The 7,332-nt window shown below is 38.9% G+C and overlaps 1 long non-coding RNA gene across 2 annotated transcripts; it reads left to right on the top strand.

The window, feature by feature from the left end:
* The first annotated feature begins 653 nt into the window (after positions 1-653).
* On the top strand, positions 654-3,059 carry LOC113016602 (uncharacterized). Of its 2 annotated transcripts, XR_003271267.1 has the most exons (4): positions 654-717; positions 2,000-2,117; positions 2,383-2,428; positions 2,720-3,059. It is a non-coding gene; the product is annotated as an uncharacterized LOC113016602 (long non-coding RNA). The 2 variants fall into 2 exon arrangements; XR_003271266.1 differs by lacking the exon at positions 654-717 and having other exon boundaries at positions 1,933-2,117.
* The last annotated feature ends 4,273 nt before the right edge of the window (positions 3,060-7,332 follow it).

Below are 7,332 nucleotides of genomic sequence, written 5' to 3'. Positions count from 1 at the left end.
CTGAGATTCTAAGTTGTAAGCAGAAATCTTAGGCTCAGCCAGAAACATGTTTCCCCACTTTCACAATGCTGAGGTGCCAAATCCACAACCCCCAACAAATGGTTTGTTACACGCGGGTGTGAAGGGCAAGCTTTACTTACACAGCCTCACACACAGTAGATTTTTAAAGTTTTTGGTTACAGGGGTTTAGCCACAGATGCAACATCCACTTTTGATAAAGATCACTCCACCTGTTTATTTCTTAAGAAATTAAGCATCTTTATTAAGCTTTTATTTATAAATGTCTACACAATAATAGACACCGTGTGCTCTGAGACATTATAGACTTCTACTTCCATCGGTTTGCATTTTAAACTCCCAGCCTTTCAGTTTGTTATGAACGACTTATATTTCTAACATTTTGTGATATAAAAGTGAACCATGCGACTTTTTTTTATTTGGAATGACTTAAGACACGAGTTATTTAAACAATTCTAAATGACAGTGTGATGGCCATAGTACTTTATGTGGGCCAAATGTGTTAAGGATAATGTTTATCAATGTAAAATTGCAAAGAACTTGTGGATAGAATATACCATTTTGTAAACAGTTACCTCAGAAGCTGTACTGGTAGATCTATGTATGTAAGGTAAAACTATCCACAGTACTTCCACTTCACCTGTGAGTGTACAAACACTGAAGGGACATATATTGTCCATATCAGTGTCACTGTGGAAGGTAAATGCATTTTAGTTTCTTTTTCTGACACAGTTATTCAGCACTGTGGTAGCATTGTATTGACCTGCTTATGTGTTTTTTATTCTTGTAATTTGTTCATTTCTTTTCTTCTTATTTTCACTTACAGCAGTTTAAATACTCTCACTGACTCATTTATCAGGTACATCTTTGAACCGAGTTGGACCACCTTCAGCCATCAAACATGTCTTCATTTTTTGTGGCACAACAAGGCGCTAAAAACATTCCTCAAAGATTCTCAAGACATATTGAAATTACATCATCACACAGTTGCTGCAGATTCGTCAGCTGCTCTTACTTGAAGCAAACTTTCCGTTCCACCACATCCCAAAGGTGCTCTGCTGGATTGAGATCTGGTGACTGCGCAGGCCGTACATGATTTGAGCGCCGTGACATGGCGTGGTATCCTGCTGGAAGCAGCCATCAGACGATGGGTATTTTTTGGGCATAAAGACATGAATGTGGTCAGCAACAACCTTCAGGCAGGCTGTGGTGTTTAAATGATGCTCAGTGGTCACTACAGGGTCCAAAGTTTGCAAAGAAAATCCCCACAGAGCATTACACCACCAGCAGTCTGAACTGTTAGAAATCAACTCATCGGGCAAGGCATCGTTTTTTTAGTCTTCTGTTGTCCAGACTTGCAAACTGTAGCCTCAGCTTGCTGTTGTTAGAGGACAGCAGTGATATCCAGTGTGGTCCGCTCTGCCTCAAGGTTTGATGTGTAAACAGCATTTTTACCCAGAGAATCACAGCTCACTGGATATTTTCTATTTTTCAGACCATTGTCTGTGAACAGAAATGATTGTGTGGGAAAATCCCAGCAGATCAGCAGTTTGTGAAGCACTGGGACCAGTAACATGTGCCATGTTGCTCTGTTTGAGCATTGATTTGCTGACATTTTATTATTTTATTAACCTTTATTTAACCAGGAAGATGAAGCTGACATGTGATTGACAAATGAAATGAACACTGAAATATTTGTGTTACACCCTGAACAAGTATACCTCATAAAGTGGCCAGTGAATGTATATAAGCAGTTGGACCAATTTCAGTTCATAGTAATATTCAGAAAAGATGCAAAAGAAGAAGAAGACAAAAGAAAAGAGCACAGTGACAATATTTAAAGCTCTGTGGTTATAAAACTGGGGTTTCATTACTTCACTCAGAGTTTCAGTAGACGTAAATTGTGTTTGATTTGTGTTTTGATTTCCAGGAAATGAAAGTAAATGATTTTACTGACAAATGCATCTTTTCAATGATTTAGACACAAACGAGGCCCACACTTCAGCAGACAAATCTTTTTCCGTTTATCTGCCCGGTGTTGTGATCATCTTTATAACTGGAGTTATCGTGGGATTTATCTACTGGAGGAAAAGTAATGGGTGAGACTATTTTTGCTGCAGTAACTCAAAGATGATATAGATGTAGAGAAAGTAAAAGGAAACATCACATTTCAATAAATGAGAATTCGCTGTATGTTAAACATCATGTCTAGAATGAACACTTTTTATCCTTCCAAAAATAATTATCATTATTAAGAGAGAAGATAATATAAATGTAGATGTTCTGACTTGATTTTTCTCTGTTTGAATGTGAATAGTGTTACACTAATGCTGACATCCTTTCTTATCAGCGTGGCTGCTTAAGGTCAGGAACATCTGGAGTGTCTGTACCTGAAAATCCCAACGGTTTGGTGAGCAATTTATTGCTACGATCTACAGCAGCTAGTTAAAAGTTTGCCAGTAAACATAAAACATGTACATTTATGTTTTAGGATGTTACTTATATAGATAATTACAGATTAGTGTTATAATACTATTAGTGCCAACTTCAGTGTCCTTTATTTTGTGAAGAAGCTCTTACAGAAATGAGCAGAAACATTAAATAATCCAGGCAACAGATGGAGAGATTTAAAGATCAATAGAGTGTGTGGGTAGACCGGGTTGAACTTGATTAATACCTAAAATATTTCACTTTTCTAAAGGATGACGATGAGCCAGATCAGCCCTATACAAACCTTCAGCAGCCATCGAGTGATTCCTACCAGACTCTCATCTCAGTGAACCATCAACACGACAACAAGACACGCTCAGCAAGAAGCACAGGAACTGTGGGAGTGGATAATAAAGCTCTATGAAACATTTTAAAGTATATAAAACTTTAGGTGACATACTAATATAATAATATTCATATATTATAATAAACGTCCATCTTTTCACACTGGATAGTTGTTTCCCAGTAATGGAGACCATTCAGTCATAATACTCCAACTCAGGCTCTCAGATTTAATACAATACAAACACAATAAACTGTGGCAAACATGACTCTTTGTATCAGACTAGTTTTGTTTTTGAACAAACATCTCATCATAATTTGAACACAATGTCCATCCAGATAAACAGAGAGATCAGTCTGGCTTAAACAATGTTGGTGGTTCACCTTCTACTGTCCTTCCACTTTTATGCACTTCTATTTTAGACATAGTAAAAGTTTCAGTGTAGACACAAGAGGTGAAATAAGGAGGGTGCAAGTCTTCCTGCTTTCACTATAGTCTACCTCACACTGTCAGCCACAGTTACTTCCTCACCAGCATGACTGCACGGAAACTCTGCTTTCTCCTGCTTCTGCTTGTGGTTTTTAGCAGTGAAGGTAAATATATATAATTAAAAAAGAAAAGCTGTAAAGCCAGGTGTTTAAGAAGAAAGCTTTAGTTAGGTTAGTGAAATAATATATGTGATTGATTTTCCCACAACAACAAATATATAGAAACTATAATCCCGATTTTGTTTCATTTTAACTGGAACAATTTATAGAGACTCTTGTGAAGACAATTGGAAAGAAACCCGATTCCACTCAAATATGCAGCAAAACAACTCTGAATATTACTGTGATGATACTGTGTGAGATCAGCACAGAGAGGAGCCGAGGAGAACAGCGTCGTCTGCTCTATCGTTACGACCGAGGCTTTATTCATGGCTGTGACTCCAGGTTCACACTGATCAAAGAAAATGAGACTGTGTTTCTCCACCTGCTCAACTTAACATCTGAAGACAGTGGGAACTACACCTGTGAGTGTGGATTTCGTGGTGGATTGTATGTTCTCCATCTCAGTGTGACTGTGAGAGGTAAAAACATTTTCTATTTATACCCACACCGCAGATTCAAGGTGGATGTTTGGAACTGCGTTAACACTTTCTTTTCTGTCATACATGGTTTGAGGTCGTCATTCCCGCCTGCAGCGGATTAATGAAAGGTTTCAGTCAGGAGATGAACATCTGGAATGTTTTTAAGCTCTTCTTCTGGCTAATTTGTTTAAAATTTCATTATAAAACTGCTCCAATCACAACTTTGTTGTTATTTCATCAGTGAAGTGTTTGAATGATGCAATTGAAACTCTAATGTAATGAAAAGATAAACATGTTTTCCACTTTAATATAACAGGCTAATGCAAATTTCGTGACTTTTCATGTTTTCAAAATGAAGTTTTTTTGTGTGTGTGGCAACATTCAACAGACGATGGAGATTCTTCTGGCATGAAGTTCATGGCTACAGTTCCCATCATTTCTGCTGCTGCTTCACTCATCAGTGTGGCTGTGATAACCTGTGGTTACAGCCTGAGGAGAAATCCTCGCAGGTGAAAACTTTTACTGACGCACTTAAACTCATGAAATGACCCTTTGAAATCACTTGAGCACATTACTGCATACAGCAGCCACTGTGGTGTTCAAAGTATCTCATAGGTTCTTTTCAAACACCACACATTAGTTGTAGACATAGCTAGTCTTGTGTTGGAGGTATTTTTCACCCCATGACCTCTGATGTTTTTATCCTAACAGAGAAAACAGATCAGGTCTAACTAACTTAACAGGATCTGAAACTCGCCAGATGTTTGTGAGTTTTCCATAGTTCTGTTTTACACTTAATTGTGCCGAGGCTGCAGTGCATTATGTCTGTGTTTTAAGCTGCACTTTAATAATGCATAATGAAAATAGTTTCCTTGTATTACCTTCAGCATCATGGGACACAGCTAGTGGTAACAGCAAAATCAAGCAAAGTTTTGATACGTCCATGCTTGTTAACATGTCTATGAGCCACCGACAGTGAAGAGGAAGATGTGCGGAAAGAAACAAGCTGAAGCTCTCCTGGCTAAGCAGACGTCAGACTGTTGCCCTTCACGGGGCAAGTGTGAAATGATGTAAAAAGGAAGTGTACTGACAGGACTTTCATATTAAAAGGCTGTAAAGTTGAAACACTGTGCGAGCTCCCACACAAAAGAAAACAAGCTAATTTTTCTTTATCACAGAGGAATTATTACACTGCTAACTGTCATGTTCGCTGAAACTGAAGGATGGATAATATTGTAAAAGTAACAACAAAACTACCATTTATCATAACATTATAAGCATTTTAAACTAAAATAGCGTGTGTTATGGTTCAAAATATTGGGGATGGAGACAAGAGGAAAAACCACAATAACAACACTGGTCCGGTCGGGTTGAGTCAAACGATGATTTTAATGAACACACGCGTGGGAGATGGGCACTGATGCAGACAGCCTCAGATCTCAAAATGGTGGAGCATTGCTCAAACTCTTATAGCCTCTGGTGCCTCCACCTTATCATAAAAAGCCTAAACATTCACATGCTTTCTCTCACACAGCGCCTAAGCTACGACCTTGGCTCCCCGTCTATCTGCTCCTGCTGAGATGGGGCAGAAAACTCCAGTATATTCTGTTCTCTTCTAATCAGACAAATAAGACAATTACTTTCTGCGAACAGTATTTCTTATAACTCAGCAGTATAATGCATCATAAAACAATATCATTCATTCACAACAAGTCAGCAGTTTAATGTCATGCAAATCAGTTTAACTAATGCAATAGTTATCAGCTTCTTCTAATTCAGGAGAATAATGCCAACTAAAACTACATAATAATTCACCATCTTTAATTAGGGGTCTAACATGGCATAAAATAATATTATAATCTAATAATTCCCCCTGATGAGCTCATTAGAATAATGAGCTCACCAACACCCCATAATCCAGTGTGGCTGGGTTCATCTCTTCTCACTCCTGAGGTCCTTTGTCCCCCTGAGGGGCGAACCATATGTGGGATGACCTCTGTGTTTGCGCAGTTCAGATGCAAGACAAACTATTATTCCAACAATAGCAGGTACAGATGACACTCCCCAGGTCTCCCACAGCTTTATTTGGTGCTACCTTATACCCTCCAGACGTACTCAGACTAGAACCTCTGTCCAAGGAGCTTTTAGCCTTTTATGTTATTGCTGCAGCTACCAGTGTCGTCCAGTTGGGTGATCCTCTGCTCTTCATTCTTCAACCTCAGGGGTTAGACAACCCTTCAGTCGTGGCACAGATCAGGGGATTATTCTGCCCCGATTTCAAACAACGATCTGTGTATCCTCCAGAAAAAGGAACAGGAAGGTGTCCCCCTTTTTGCCCAAGAGCCTCTCGAACTTCGTTGGTCTGGTGTTCCCGGATTTCCGCCAACCCCTTCATGGTTATTGCTGTGTTTATGGGATCCATCCTTTCGTGGTGACTAGCTGGAGCCCAAACGCCATGACCCTTGGACCCAGTTGGTGTCTTGGCAGTCACTGTGTCTGTCTCTGCTGCGGAGGATCCTCGTATATCTGTGACCTCGTCTGGTGTCTGTTCCTTTCTCTATAAGAGACAGAAAACCAAAACACCTCTCTTCCTAACCCTAATAATCTAATGTTGTTATCTACTGACCTTCTAGTGATTCAGAATTGGTTTAAAAACATTCAGAATGTTCCAGGGACTTATTCTAATCATATCCTATGTGTGTGTAAGCGTGTTTGCATTTAGCCCTCTGCACTCAAAGTCAATACCTGCAATATATCAGTCCGGACCATCACGCCGAACAAAGCTTATGACCTTCAAAAGACCAAGTGCCAACTCGTTATAAGCACATTTGCAAGGTGTGTCTGAACATTATTGAAACCACTCTTTTTAACAAAAGACAAAGAAATTAACAAATCTTCTAAACGCTATTCAGTTCATTTCAATGATTGATGCTTACACATGGAAATAATGATCTATGCTTCTTACTGATTCTCTACAAAAGACCGGAAACTTCTCGGGCCGCTATTAGCTTAAGTTTTACCATTCCTAAGGTATTAAAGACACAAATGAAGTTATAAAATGTTCAAATAATCCTTGTTTGATGTTAAAGCTCAACTTCCCCCCCCTTTTTTTTTTTGACACATCCCCATGTGTCAAATCAACGGAGCTAGAACATTAAAAGAAAAGGTTAGGCAGCTACAAGGTTTCCCAGATCGTTAAGGTGATCTGCGTGTAATGTTCTGACTCAGGTATTTAATATTTTAATAAATGTCGTTTAATTAACTGCCACTATTTAAACTAAACTTAAAGACATAATTGAAGAAAAGATCACAAAAAATAACATGATATCAGTGTTTTGTAAGCGCGTGCGGCCTTCTGTGCTCGAAGCCTTTTCCCTCAATAGATCAGTCAGACATTCGCGCTGACTGTAGCTTTTAACCCTTATTAACTTGAGCACAACTCTACAATGAGCAACAAGTTGCAATATGTATA

The sequence above is a fragment of the Astatotilapia calliptera genome, chromosome 23, assembly GCF_900246225.1.
Source record: "Astatotilapia calliptera chromosome 23, fAstCal1.2, whole genome shotgun sequence".
Taxonomy (NCBI): Eukaryota; Metazoa; Chordata; class Actinopteri; order Cichliformes; family Cichlidae; genus Astatotilapia; species Astatotilapia calliptera.
This window is presented reverse-complemented; position numbering and strand designations above follow the sequence as displayed.